We start from the raw sequence: 15,033 nt of genomic DNA, 5'->3' as shown, positions 1-15,033 counted from the left end.
CAGGGTGCTGCCAGGGCAGAGCGCAGAGGCGGGCCCTGATTCCACCCAGCCTGCAAGCAGCGGCGGCACCAGCATCGTCTCCCCCCACCCCCACCCCACGCAGGGCCAGCCCCGCCGCACCGCGCTGGGTGTGGCCGAGCCCTGGTGCGGGCCTGCTGGCTCCGGCGCCGCTGCTGGGCATCGCCCCGTGCCCGCTGCTGGCGCTGGCCTGGGGGCCCGCTGTGCTGCATTGCGGGGCGGGCGCCTCCTCCCCCGCCCTCCCCTGGAGGCAGCGGGACTATCTGGGCCGGGCAGCAGCGCTGTCCTTGCAGGAATGTCCCTGCTCGCCCAGATAATGTTATTTATATCGCTGGGCTGGGCGGCTCCGCTCGGCGCTCCCAGCGCTGCCCCAGCCCCGCCGCGCCTCCGCCTCGCCGCTGCCCGGCACTCCGCGCTGCTGCCGCTGCCCCTGCCCTGGACAGGTGAGTCCGCGCCGGCCGTGAGTTGCGCGGGGATGGACCTGGGGCGCACGGAGGGGAAGGGGTCCGGATCCGGGGCGCACGGGGGGGAAGGGGTCCGGACCCGGGGCGCACGGAGGGGAAGGGGTCCGGATCCGGGCCGCACGGGGGGGAAGGAGTCCGGATCCGGGGCGCACGGAGGGAGAAAGTGTCTGGATCCGGGGCGCACGGAGGGGAAGGGGTCCGGACCCGGGGCGCACGGAGGGGAAGGGATCCGGATCCGGGGCGCACGGAGGGAGAAAGTGTCCGGATCCGGAGCGCAGGGAGGGGAAGGGGTCCGGATCCGGGGCGCACGGAGGGAGAAAGTGTCCGGATCCGGAGCGCAGGGAGGGGAAGGGGTCCGGATCCGGGGCGCACGCAGGGTGGGGGGATGGTGCAAGGGAGGAGGTTGCAGGGGCGCAGAGAGAAGGGACAGAACTGGGAGAGACCCCTCCCCAACACACACACCCCTCTCTGGACACCGACCCAGCCCTCTGTGCTGGCGGGGCTGCTGTGCCGCATGGAGCCGGGGCGCTGCGTGGAGTGATGCGCCCTGGAGAAGCCTATTTATAGCGTGGACTTGGAGACAGTTTCCTGGCAAGCCTCTGGAAGGTGTGCGGGTGGGGGGTTGTTTCAGTCTCTCCATGCCCCTCCTGGCTGGTCCCCCCAGCGCCGCCGGAGGGACTCCTGGGGGGAGCTGGATGAGGGTCCCTTTCTCCTTGCTCTACTGGGGCGCTAAAAAGCCAATCCACGGTGTTTCTCTGTGTCCTGGGGTCAGGGATTCTCTCCCAGGAGATCCCCAAGTGTCAGCGTCTCTGGAAAGATCTGGTACAGAAAGAGCAAAGTTCGGGTCTGTGTGTGCTCCTGCCTGAGCATGCCCTAAATTCCTTGTCCCCAAGGGATTTATTATTTAGATTGCAAGTCCTTTGAGGCAGGGACTACCCAGTTTGTCCTGTGTTTGTTCAAAACCTACAGCATTGGGGCCCAAGTCCATGACCAGGGCTCCTGGGCCCTACCATAGTGCAAACAAATAAACAAGGAGAGGAAAAGTGGCTGGAGGCAGGCGTCTGGATGCCAGGGCGACGGCACTTTGTGTTTTGCGTTGCTCGCGCTGCAGTTTATCATTTGTGCTCTAGTTTGTCCATTGTTTGATGATGTTACTTTGTATTGTGAACAGCCAGCCGGTCCAGATCCCATGTCGGTAGTTGCAGCATAAGGACAAGCTGGATAAATTGGATGGGGGAGTGGGTGATGGAGCGTTTCCTCTGGGGGTCTCTGGCTTGAATCTAGTCTGTGTTGTTAAGGAGCCACTGCCATTGTCTGATGAGTGGGTCTGGGTTCAGGTGCCTAGAGCCCAAGCCAGCCCCCACTGCTGGCACCTCTAGCAGGAGTCAGCATGCAGCTCCCTGCCAGCACAGGACAGTTCCTTTTGGAGTGTATCCCGGTGCTTGCTCCCATCTTTCATGAGTCTCAAGTGATGGGAACTTCCGCCTTTCCCTGGGGAAGGCCAGCGACCGAGGGGAAGCGTCCTCCTGGCCTTAGAAGTGGCACTTCCCCCAGGGCTGTGGTGTGGCAGGGGCCGTTTGGTGGACCCCGTGATGGCAGTGCTGGTGTCTGGTGCTCTCAGGCCAGTTTCTTGCACTTTGAAAGTGAGTGAAACTGCCTGGGTTGCGTGTGCAGTGCCTGGTCAGAGCCCTGGGCAGAGAAAGCTGCCTTCACCCAGCTGAGCCTGGCTTCCCCACTAGTCCAGCTAGCCTTGGCCCATCCTTCCTGTACCATTTAGTCCTCCCACCAGCCAGAGTTCTCTTCCCCATTCCATTCACACCCCTGGGGTTTTGTCTCGCAAGCTGTGTCTGCTGCCACTGTGGGGCCTGAAACTGACAAGAGCCAGGAGGGGCTGGCTGGCTGCCCCCTGTCATTTCTTTGGTCATTTTAAATGTAGTAGCACCTCGGGTTGCACCTTCCTGCATGTGCAGGTGTGAGCCAGAGAGCACCCCTCTCTGCCCCCCAGTCTGTTCATTGAGTGAAGCCGGGTATCATGACGGAGCATCGACAGGCCACAGAATTAGGAATTCAAAAGTTCTGTTTCCTGAAGCAATGCTAACTCGGCCCCCATTTCACAAAGTGATCACATCTCAGTCCCTGAGCACCTCTGATCCCAGCCCCAACATTGGCTTCTTTTCTGTGGTTAATGTATAGAAATACGACATGCAAACCCTCAGGTGGAAGGCTTGATGCCATGTCTTGGCTTCGGACAGCTGTCCTGACACTGAGTTTGATGGGGGTTGTCCTCTTGATGCATTTTCATTGCTAAGTGTATGATCCAAGTGAGTGGTCTGCTCTTTCACTCTTCTGGACATTGTCAAAATGTGCCAATGGAGTCCCCTGTGCTTTTTAGGGCCTGCCCTGCGCATTGTCTGTGCCTGAGAGGGCTGCCAAGGTTCAGAGCTTGAAAAGAAAATATCTGACATTGTGTCCTCCCTGAGTTAAGGCTTCAGAATGTCTGGGCAGAGCTGGCATGGGGGGGTCCGCTCCGTGTGCAGCGGTTTTGTAGGCTTTGTGAGAGAGGCTGGGTGGCCCCGTAGCTAGGGGCACTCAGCTTGGACATGGGACCACCTGGATTTTGCTTCCTGCCCCTCTGCAAACTCCCTGTGTGATGTCAGCTTGTCTCTTTGTCCCTCTGTTCCCCCTCATGGAGGTGTGTGAAGAGAAGCACACAGAGATTGGGAGCTGCTCAGACACTGTGATGATGGGGACCAGGTCACCTATGGAGACAATGAGCTTTTTGAGGCAAAGGCCCCCTTTTGTTCTGCGTCTGCAGCGCCTTGTCCAATGGGGGCCTGGGCTGCGGCTGGGGCACCGAGGCGCTGCCCGCACACGGTGAGAGAGAAAGAGTGCCGGGTGGCCTAGCGCCTCAGCGGTGGTGGCAATGGCTGTGTGTGCTGTGCTGTCACGAGCTGTTCTCCCTCTGCTCCTTCAGCAAGTGTCCCAGGCTGGCCTGGCATCACTCTACTCCTGTTCTGGCTTGGCTCTTTGGTTACGCTCTTTGCCATGATCTGAAAGCCTGGACGGCCATAGCCTGTCCATAATGCCGAGCCCCTCTCAGCTAGTACCCTTGCCTAAGGCAGGCAGGGTTGCCTAGTGGATATAGCATGGGGTTGGGGTTCAGGAGACCTGGGTTCTAGTCCCAGTTCTGTCACTGCCCTGTGGGGTGGCCTTGAGCAAGTCACTTAATCTCCCCTTGCCTCAGTTTCTCCATCTGTAAAAGAGGCAGAATGCTAGGATGAGATCCCCTGACAGCAAGTGCTGTGTAAGAGAGAGCTAGGATTATTGTTTACCCTATTCCAGCTTCTGGGCCTCCCAGGGGTCCCATCTGCATTGACCCTGCCACTAAACCTTTCGAAGAAGCACCCCGCCCACAGCCTCGGCAGGTGGCCTGTTGCTGCCTCGTTAATATCTCTGATTACTGAAAGCAAAACACTAGGAAGCCTCCAATTTGCACACGAAGGCTACGTCTACACTTTGGCTCTCTACATGCCAAAGCAGTGCTGCCCCCAGCTAGACTCATACTTTTAGCAGCATGGTGGCCCAGTGCCTCTCCACTGCCAGGGTGTTTCCCCACCGCAGTGAAAGGCTCCGGCACTGGCTGGGAGGGAGCAAACAAAGGCTCCGTCAGCTCCCCACTGCTGGAGCCTTTCCCCACTGCCTACCCTTGCCGGACCCTTTCCCTGCAGCGTGGGCTCTGCACGCCGCCATGAGCGTCGCCATAGCCTTAGCTGAGAGGTGACCCAGTATTTCTATTACTGGCCCTCTTGTCTCAGCTTGTCCCACGGTGTTGTACACCTCACAGTCCCACCTTGCAGTGTGACGTCAGCTCTTCGGGTGTAGGGCCTGTCTATTTCTGGGTGGCCCAGCTGTGGCCGGGAGTCAGATCTGCCTGCTGGCTCTTTAATTACAAGGCCGGATACCTGAGCTTCCTTCCAATCCTGACTGGAGCCTCTGGGGGCTGCTGTGAGAGGAACAAAGTTAATTCTCTGACCCCAGATGTCCAACCAAGCAGCAAGCCGGTCCCTAGCCCCAGTCAGAGGCGGGAGAGGAAGGTGGTGGTAGGGCTCTTCTGAGCTCTGCCCACAAAAGGGGCCCCACTCACATGAGTCAGGACAGGGTTGTGTTGCTGCTGGGCTCCCTCTCTCTGGAACTGGGATGAGCCCTGCCCGGGCTCCCTGATTGGCAAAAAAAAACCCCAGTGCTGGCACGTCCTGAAGGCCATGCACGTTTGGCACCCAGGAGCCGTGGTACGGAGTGAGCCGGGCAGAGCTGCAGCCCCTTCCCTTCCTTTCTGACAGGCGCCGTGCTCTGGTTGACAGTGATGACATCCCCTCACCCCGAAGAACGGGGCAGTTCACACCTCTGCGAGCAATGGTCCCAGGCTCTCTGCGGACTCGGGGCTGGTTGCCCCCCGACACCTTTCGGAGATATTTGTTTTCAAAACCATAACGGCTAAAGACTGACTTTGTTTTGAAATGAAACAGAGATTCTGGAAATTGGGTCCTGCTACAGCATGGAGATTGTTTCTGTGCAAACTTCCCCTCTCCTCCGGGCCTAACTTCCCCAGAGCTTCTCTGGTTCTGAAAGAAGTCAGCGAAGCTGCAGAAAGTAGAAAGATGGCATCAGATGCATTAGGGTGACCAGATGTCCCGATTTTATAGGGACAGTCCCGATTTTTGTGTCATTTTCTTATATAGGCACCTATTGTGCCCCACCTCCTGTCCCAATTTTTCACACTTGCTGTCTGGTCACCCTAAGATGCATTGACCCTCAAATTCTTAGAGGCTTTAGAAGTTAGATGCTAAAGTGAACATGCAGAGTTTTGTCCAAACCGACCTGCCTTTTCCCTTGCTACAGATGGTTTATCTCCCCCTTCAGCAAATCTAAATAATAACGCGTAGCACTCTCCAGCATGATAATCTTCAAAAGGATTTCCAGACACTCCCTGATCCTGGGGTGGCCCTGAGCGAATGATGGGGGATTAGCTTCTTGATTCCTATAATGTTGTTTTCACGGGGCAGCCTCTCACCTCAGCAATTGACACCCGTTAATTAAAAGGAGACCCCCCCTCCCCCAGACCCAGCACTGTGAGAGATGGAGGGGACACAGGAGTGACAGTGTATGTTTCCATGCAGCACCCTGTGGGGTGGTCTGAAAATTCACAGTGATCAAACACAGCATGAGCTCAGTGTTGACCATGTTTTTGATCGCCCTTTAGTAAATTGGGTGACCAGGAAATTTGGTTTTCCTATATAATCATCTGAGATTAGCTTGATGGAAGTCACCCAAGTGGCTCAGTGACTGGGTGGGCACAGACTCCTGCGATACCTAATGGAGGGGCGCTCTTTCCGTTGTTGTTCTCAGAAGCAGGTGTCTCAACTTATGTCTAGACATGAAAGCTCTGTGACTTTTTCTGAGCAAGGGTTTGTTCCGTTGGTTGCAGTGAGTCTGATCTGCCCATAAGTGCCGGCTCTCTGGTTACTAGGCTGGATATCTTGCTGTTCAGCCAGCCCCCAAGTGTCGATTACCATGGAGAATTCCTGCCCTTACACCTCATGCGCCGCATTAAGACACATACCCAATGAGCTGGCAATGCTCCAAACGGAAACAGCAGTCACATGTCATACTCTGCCCCTCCATCCCCTGACACCATCTCTCAGACCCTGCCTTGATTTCCCACCCTCCGCGCTTCACTTCTGTGTTGAAAATAGGCCAGATTCTCCAGTCGCTCTGGTGCTCTGAAGCTTTGTGCAGTTCCCCAACGTTTAAAGTATTTCTTTGGCATGGTCTCAGGCACCAGCATGATTTCTGGTTCTTGTTGTTTTAGCCTGTTACTATCTTACTATGTTCCTATCTAGCAGGCAGGTCTATCTAGCATAGGTGTTTATGTGGCCCCCATTGCTGGAATGTCTGTGTTAACAGATTTAGCCTTGTGTCACGGAGTCACAGGATCTGGTCTATGCTCCAGCCAGTCACCCATCCCCTGGGAGTGACCCTTTAGTGTACCAGGTCCCACGCAGCTCCGCAGGGGCAGGCCCATGGCCTCCACCCCTCCAACACTGGGCCATCAGCACCAGCAATCCCTGACTCTCTCAGGGGCTCCCGAATCCAACCTCACCAGCTCTCTGCAGGAGGCGTGTACTGTGTCCCTTCAGGTGCAATGCTCCCCTGAGTATGTATTTACAGTGACACCGGCAGCCTTTGCATAACAAGGCAATCCTTGAGTCATAGCCATTAGCCCTTTCCCCAAACCAGTACCCTGGCAAGCCAGGACTCCATCTCTGGCTCCCTCTCTTGTCCCTTTGTTCACACAGGAGAGACCCTGAGTCCCCAGGAGCAGCCCCTTTCCCCATCACCTGACTCCTTTCCCCCTTGTTCTCCAGCTCCGTTCTCACATCCCACCTGCCCAGGATTTCAGTGAATTGCTCAGGCCTTGGGGTGTCTCTTTGTCAGGGTCTTGATTTGTCTTCTTTAACGGGCCAGACAGGGAGGCGACACCACCCGCCTCTGTCTCTTGTTCTGCCCTGAGAGCAGTTCTAATCCTTTTCCCCCCACCCTGGGTAGCCATGCAAGGCGTAGGAGGAAACTGAGGCAAGCATCAGCATCATTAAAACGTTACAAACAACTCCCTCTTGAAGAAAAGGAGGACTTGTGGCACCTTAGAGACTAACCAATTTATTTGAGCATGAGCTTTCGTGAGCTACAGCTCACTTCATCAGATGCATACCGTGGAAACCTCCCTCTTGGTTACACCTCACAACACCTGGGGAGGGGAGGTGTACCCACACAGGCCCTGAAGGGGTTAATGGGGGCCTGAGAGGCCTGTTAAGTCCAGGCTTCACTGAGGGTGGAGCCCAGCTGGGGAGGAGCTGGGTGGGGATAAAGCCAGGAAGTTTGCAGCAGAGTGGGAGGGGGTCCAGAGGGTCAGCAAGGAGTCTGAGGGAGCAGACCTTAGTTGCCAGCCCAGAGTAGAGGAAGGGCCTGCATTCCCCTCCCAGCCACCAAGGAAGGTGGGATGAAGCCCCTGAGATAAGGGTTGTGAGGACCACAGAGCCCAGAGATGGAGGGAAGACCTTCTGCAAGACCCCAGGACTATAGCTGGGTTGGACTCTCTGTTACCCCGGAAGTTGTGGACTAAAGCATGACCAGACCGGAGGGCCAAGTGGCAGGAAGAGAGACCACTGCAGTGATGGAGTGACTGTGGGCAGGGGGACCATCCAGGGATACCCTGCTGTGCCACCTCTGGCTATGGGGATGCGCACTTGCAGTGAGTAGACCCTTTGACCGGATTTCACATAGATTGTAAGCGCCTGGGAGCAGGGCCCATCTTGTTTGTCCAGCACCTGGCACAGGCCTGGGCTCCTAAGTGCTATGGTAATACACCAATTACACTAATAATAAGGGTAATACAGATGGGAAACTGAGGCACAGAGAGGCTAAGTGACCTGACCAAGGTTACACAGGAAGTTTGTGGCAGAGTAGGGACTTGAAATGAGGTCTCAAGTCCTGGGCTAGTGCCTGAACCACTGCCTTGGAAAAGGCAAGTTTAAGAGTGGGCTGCAGTGCTGCCAGCTCACATAGGTTTTTTTCCATGCCTCTCACAATATCTGGCACTGTCATAAAGCACCAGCTGCTGGAGTCAGGTAAGAATCTTTCATCCTTTGAAAACGGTAAGTTTCTAGACCAGGGGTGGGTAAACTACGGCCCGGGGGCCATGTCCGGCCCTTCAGACATTTTAATCCGACCCTCGAGCTCCCATTGTGGAGCAGGGTCCAGGGCTTTCCCCGCTCTGGTGCTCCAGCTGGGGAGTGGGCTCAGGGGCTTGCTTCGCTCTGTGTGGCTCCCGGAAGCAGTTGGATGTCCCCCCTCCAGCTCCTACACATAGGGGCAGCCAGGGGGCTCCGCATGCTGCCCCACCCCAAGCGCTGCCTCTGCAGCTCCCATTGGCTGGGAACTGTAGCCAATGGGAGCTTCAGAGGCTGCACCTGCAGACGGGGCAGCGCACAGAGCTGCCTGGCCGCGCCTCTGTATAGGAGCTGGAGGGGGGACATGTCGCTGCTTCCGGGAGCTGCTTGAGGTAAGCGCCACCTGGAGCCTGTACCCCTGGCCCACTCCTGCGCCCCAACCCCCTGCCCCAGCCCTGATCCCCCTCCCACCCTCCTGCACCCCCACCCCCTCATCCCCAACCCCACCCAGAGCCCGCATCCCAACCACCTGCTCCAGCCCAGAGCCTCCTCCCACATCTTGAACTCCTCATTTCTGGCCCTACCCCAGAGCCTGCACCTCCAGCCGGAGCCTTCACCCCCTCCCACACCCCAACTCCCCATTTCGTGAGCATTCATGGCCCGCCATACAATTTCCATACCCAGATGTCACTCTCGGGTCAAAAAGTTTGCCCACCCCTGCTCTAGACCATGTGGTTGCAGAGAAAAATTTGAAAAGCTGGCCCCTTGAGGCTCTGAAATCTGGAAGGCAAAGGAAGACAACCTCGTGGATTGTTTGGGGGAGAAAATCAGATGTTTTTAAAGAGGATTGTATTTTGGGGGGAGCCTGCATGCTGAGCCCTGACCGGCGAGGCTTGGCAAGGCAGAGGAGGGCTGTGGCATGGGGACACTTCTCCGAAGGGAGCAGAGATTATACTCTGGTTTATGTCGCTGAGATCCATTTTTAGCCTGTGGCATGTCAGTGTGTGCTTACGTCCTGTGGATTAATTGACATGGGAGGCTCACTGCAGCTGGTCCCTGCTCTCAGGATGTGCCCAGTGTTGGCTAGACGGCCAGGACACCTTTGGGCGTTGGCTTCTGGGAAGTCTGGAAAAGGTTTGTTTCTTTATTTGCGTCCCCACAGCACCCTCCCAAAGAAGAAAGCTAGATCCCACGGACTCTGCTGTCCTGTGCTTCTGGGCTGGGCTGCTGTCTGGGCAGAGGCTTGAGGATTGTGGGGATGGACTGGCAGGTGGATCGAGTCCCCTTGGGCACAGGGAGAGCAGGACACCCGGAAGCCTGGTTCATTCCTAGAGCGCTAGGACAGAGTCAGTGCGTGCAGGACGGCCACGTCTGCCCTCTCGGGGGAGCCGCTGATGCTACTTACATCGGTGGAGACGCGTCCCAGTTGTTGAACGATGCAGCAGCCCCTTGCTCCCCTTATCCGTAGGCAGGGTGCTGAGCCTGAGGACACGGATACAGGCTCTGCCTGTTACAACAGGGCTCTTCTCTGCTGAGGACCGTGCAACTTCCAGCAGCACTAAACGTGGGGTGGCTCTTCACCACTCGCCTCTCCTGGCGTGGTGATTCGCTGCCCCCACCCAGGTGGCAGCTGGAGAAGGAGTGGCACTGCCCGTCAGCTCACACTCACGCTTATCGCTTGTTCCTGCCGGCCCTCGGGCCGACCTTGAGGCTGCCGCGTGGAAGCGCAGCGCCCCGTTGGGCCCGTGCCGACGGGATGCATGTGTCCACGTGCCGGCGGTGAGGATCGCCATGCCTGGTGCTCCCTCACCACTGCCAGCCCTGGGGGCTAGCGTCACTGGGCAGGGGCAGCGGACAGATTAACAAGCATTTTCTGTCCTTGGGATGGGCTGTGCCATGGGGACCGTCGTTCCCAATGCGGCACGGGGGGGGAGTGCAGCCAGGAGTGCCCGGAATAAGTCCCACGTCTCTGACCCAGCCATGGGTGTGAGCGTGACTCTCCCGGTTACACTATTGCCAAGGGGTACCCCTTCTCTGGCACTGCAAGTTGGGAGCTGGGCGTGCTGCAGGGAGTGCCCCCCGTGGAGACGGGGAGCAGGTGAAATCCAGCCCGGTCATTATGGGGAGAGCAGCGGCTGGGATCTCGAGCCCTTTACCAGCAGGGTCTGTCCCACCCAGTGTGCCCTGCTCTGGAGAGCACAGCCTCTGTTGACACCGTCCCCCCCCTCCCCTGGACAGTGTGTGCCAGCCTGCGGGGAGGGAGGCGTGGGAAGAGCTGTGAGAAGCTGCCCACCTTTTGACCCTGCTCCTGCAGCAGCCAGCGTGAGCCACGCGCGTAGGCAGGGCTGCCGGCCTGAGCGCCTGACCCGGCCCCGCTCGGCAGCGCCCCCGGCCCACAGACCCAGCCCCGAATGCTCACACCCAGGGCAGCCTGTAGCAGGGAGTGGGGGGGGCAATACCCCGTGAGAGCCAGAACCCAGCAGTAGCTAGCACATGTGTGTGCCCATCCTTACCCTGCACATCCCCCAACACCCTCCCACACCCCATGTTCTGGCAAGATCCTGGTTACATGTGTGTGAGACTCTCTCATGTGTGTGTGTGTGTGTGAGAGAGAGATTCTCTCATGTGTATGTCAGAGACTCGTGTGTGTGTGACACTCGTGTGTGACTCATGTATGTGTGTGTGAGAGACACTCGTGTGTGAGGCTTGTGTGTGTGTATATGAGAGAGACACTCGTGTGTGTGTGTGAGAGAGAGAGACATTTGGGTGTGTGTGTATATGAGAGAGACACTCGTGTGTGTGTGTGTGAGAGAGACATTTGGGTGTGTGTGTATATGAGAGAGACACTCGTGTGTGTGTGTGAGAGAGAGAGACATTTGGGTGTGTGTGTATATGAGAGAGACACTCGTGTGTGTGTGTGTGAGAGAGAGACATTTGGGGGTGTGTGTATATGAGAGAGACACTCGTGTGTGTGTGTGAGAGAGAGAGACATTTGGGTGTGTGTGTATATGAGAGAGACACTCGTGTGTGTGTGTGAGAGAGAGAGACATTTGGGTGTGTGTGTATATGAGAGAGACACTCGTGTGTGTGTGTGAGAGAGAGATATTTGGGTGCGTGTGTATATGAGAGAGACACTCGTGTGTGTGTGTGTGAGTGTGTGAGAGAGACACACTTGTGTAAAAATAAAAGGAGGACTTGTGGCACCTTAGAGACTAACCAATTTATTTGAGCATAAGCTTTCGTGAGCTGCAGCTCACTTCATCCGATGTTACTCTGAAACCTGACACACTTGTGTGTGTGTGTGTCTCATCCATTCCCAGTAGGAGCTGGTTTCCCGTGGGGCCTGCCTGCTACATGACCTCTCATTGTTTCCTGCCTCAACTCTGCATTCCCCGATTTCCGCCCCCCTCAGTTCAAGGCCTGGCTGACTCAGTGTGGATCAGACCCAGAACAAGCCCATGGAAGGGTCTGCAATGCGGCGGGGCGGGGGGTGGTGTGTGTGTGTGTTTCCTTTCCTGTAACTTCCTTGAGTCCGGAAAGCTGGAGCCCAGCCAGTTGACCGCGCTGGGCAGGCCAGGGCATTGGGCAAAGTGCTGGCCCTGTGGGCCCCCAGGCTTGCGTTGTGGAGAGCAGCGGGCGGCAGCTCCTGCCCTGGACCGTCTCCGGCCTCCGCGGGGCGGAGGGAGTGGAGACAGTGGCAGCCAAAAGCTGTCATTGGCTTCCCAGAGCCTGTCCTTGCCCCACTCCCAGGCCCCAGCACTGTCGCATCTCTGCGTCACTTGGGCCTCCAGCTGCTCCGAACGTGGTTCTGGGGGAGGTAGGCAGAGCTGTGGCTGTGGGGAACATGACTTTGCTGGGGCTAAGTTACTCTTCGTTTCTCCTCCCTGTCAGAGCGTCTCCGCTGGCTCAGGCTTGTGTCGAGGACAGGGCACTGGCTGAGGCTGCCAGCTCCCAAAATAAGACCCCCCAGCAGCTGTGGAGCCAAGAGACACTTATGGTTCCCCAGCCGAAGGCTGAGCACAGACAAAACCAGGCTGAGTGTATCTTGTAACAGTGGGACTGGGCTGGGGGCTAATTGCAGACACTCCCCATTGGCCACCGTGCAGGTCCATTGGCTTTCAATGGGGCGGGGACACCTACGTCCCCTGGGTGTTTCTATTAGTTATACCCACAGTCCTGATTGGCATCAGAGCCTCACTGTGCTGGGCATTGTGCCAACACACCCGTGGGATCTCACTCTTCAAGACACCCAGCGTACAATGGCATGGCCAGGATAGGAAACACTGACACAAATTCTCACGTTTTTGCTAGCTGGTTTGTTTTGCAATTTCGTAGATTCCAAGGTCAGAAGAGCCCAGTGTGATCATCTAGTCTGACCTCCTGTCTAACACAGGCCAGAGAACTGCCCCCAAATAATCCCTAGAGCAGAGCTTTTAGAAAAACATTCAGTCGTGATTTAAATATGGTCATCGATAGAGAATCCACCACGACACTTGGTCAATTGTTCCAAAGGTTCACTGTTCACCTTCACTGTTAAAAATGTACACCTTATTTCCAGTCTGAATTTGTTTAACTTCAGCTTCCAGACACTGGATCATGTTAGACCTTTCCCTGCTAGATTATCAAATATTTCTTCTCCGTGTGGGTACTTATAGCCTGTGACCATGTCAGCCCTTAACTTTCTCTTTGTTAAGCTAATAGATGGAGCTCCTTGCGTCTATTGCTGTAAGGCAGGTTTTCTCTCTAATCCATTAATCATTCTCATGGCTCTTCTCTGAACCCTCTCCAATTTATCAACATCCTTCTGGAATTGCAGACACCAGAACTGGACAAAGGATTCCAGCAGTGGTCGCACCAGAGTCAAATACAGAGGTTCTCTACTCCTACTCAAGATTCCCCTGTTTATGCATCCAAGATCACATTAGCCCTTTTGGCCACAGCATCGCAGGAGTTCATGTTCAGCTGATTATCCACCATGACCCCTAAACCTGAAGAAGAGCTCTGTATGGCTCACAAGCTTTTCTCTCACCAAAAGAAGTTGATCCTATAACAGATAATATTACCTCACCCACCTTGTCTCATGTTAATTTTTATCATTTTAGTTTTTTCATCAAAATGTTACGTGGTACCAAGTCTAAGTTACCGAAGTCTAAGTGTATTACCTCAGTACTGTTACCTTTATCAACCAAACTTGTAATCTCATCGAAAAAAGACATCACGTTAGTTTGGCAGGTTCTGTCTTCCATACATCCATGCTCACTGGCATTATTACATTACTTTCCTTTAATTCTCTATTAATCAAGGCCCATATCAGCCGCTCCGTTATCTTCCCCAGAATTGATGTCTGGCTGGAAGACCTATAATTACCTGGATCGTGCTATTTACCCTTTTTAAGCATCAGCAGAACATTAGCTTTCTTCCAGACTTCTAGAACCTCCCCAGCATTACAAAACTTATTGAAAATCAACACTTACAGCTCCTCAGCCAACAACTCTTGGGTGCAAGTTATCTGGACCTGCTGATTTCAAGATGTCTAGCTTTCATAGCCACTGTTTAACGTACTCGTGGAATGGAAAAAATGTCATCATCATCATATGATGGTTTTTCCCCAAATACAGATATTTATTGAACACTTCTGCCTTTTCTGCATTATAATTTATGATTCTACTATTTCCATCTAGTAATGGATCAATACCATTGTTAGGATTATTTTTGTTCCTATTACCTTAAAAAATTCCTTTTTATTGTCCTTAACTCTGATGGTCATAAATTTCTAAACATAACGTAAGAACGGCCCTACTGGGTCAAACCACTGGTCCATCTAGCCCCGTATCCTGTTTTCTGACAGTGGCCAGTGCCAGATGCTTCATAAGAAATGAACAAAACAGGGCAATTTATCCAGTGCTTTGTTCCCTGTCATCCAGTCCCAGCCTCTGGCAGTCAGAAGTTTAAGGACACCCAGAGCCTGGGGTTGTGTCCCTGACCATCTTGGCCAATAGCCATTGACGGATCTATCCTCCATGAACTGATCTCATTCTTTTTTGAACCCAGTTGTAGTTTTGGCCTTCATGACATCCCCTGGCAACAAGTTTCACAGGTTGACTGTGTGTTGGGTGAAGAAATACTTCCTTTCGTTTGTTTAAACCTGCTGCCTATTAATTTCATTGGATGACCCCTAGTTCTTGTGTTATATGAAAGGGTAAGACTTCCTTATTCACTTTCTCCATACCAGTCATGATTTTATAGACCTCTATAATATCTCCCCTTAGCCGTCTCTTTTCCAAGTGGAACAGTCCCCTCTTCTTTATCTCTCCTAATATAGAAGCTGTTCCATACCCCAGTCATTATTGTCACCCTTTTCTTTCCAGTCCTAATATATCTTTTTTTTAACTGAGGTGACCAGAATGAAAAGCAGTATTCAAGGGATTTACATAGTGGCATTATGATATTTTCTGTCCTATTATCTACCCCTTTCTTAATGGTTCCTAACATTCTGTTAGGATTTTTGACTGCCACTGCACATTGAGTGGATGTTTTCAGAGAACTATCCACAGTGACTCCAAAATCTTTCTTGAGTGGTAACAGTTAATTTAGACCCCATCATTTGGTATGCATAGTTGGGATTATGTTTTCAAATGTGCATTACTTTGCACTTATCAACACTGAATTTCAGCTGCCATTTTGTTGCTCAGTCAGTCAGTTTTGTAAGATCCCTTTGTAACTGTTCGCAGTCTGCTTTGGGCTTAACTATCTTGAGTAGTTTTGTATTGTCTACAAATTTTGCCACCTCGCTGTTTACCCTTTTTTCCAGATCACTGATGAAT

At 54.3% G+C, this 15,033-nt stretch overlaps 1 protein-coding gene across 2 annotated transcripts in view; it reads left to right on the top strand.

The window, feature by feature from the left end:
• The first annotated feature begins 205 nt into the window (after positions 1-205).
• SPTB (spectrin beta, erythrocytic) overlaps positions 206-15,033 on the top strand; it is a 133,750-nt gene continuing 118,922 nt past the window's right edge. The window contains exon 1 of one of the 2 annotated variants that reach the window (XM_073346701.2): positions 206-461. The gene's annotated coding sequence lies outside the window, so the exon portion shown is untranslated. The remainder of the gene's footprint in view (positions 462-15,033) is intronic. The other variant, XR_012159281.2, reaches the window with a different exon arrangement.

Source organism: Lepidochelys kempii, chromosome 6, assembly GCF_965140285.1.
Source record: "Lepidochelys kempii isolate rLepKem1 chromosome 6, rLepKem1.hap1, whole genome shotgun sequence".
NCBI classification, from domain to species: domain Eukaryota; kingdom Metazoa; phylum Chordata; order Testudines; family Cheloniidae; genus Lepidochelys; species Lepidochelys kempii.
The sequence above is the reverse complement of the archived record's forward strand: the minus strand, read 5'-3'. Positions and strand labels throughout refer to the sequence as shown.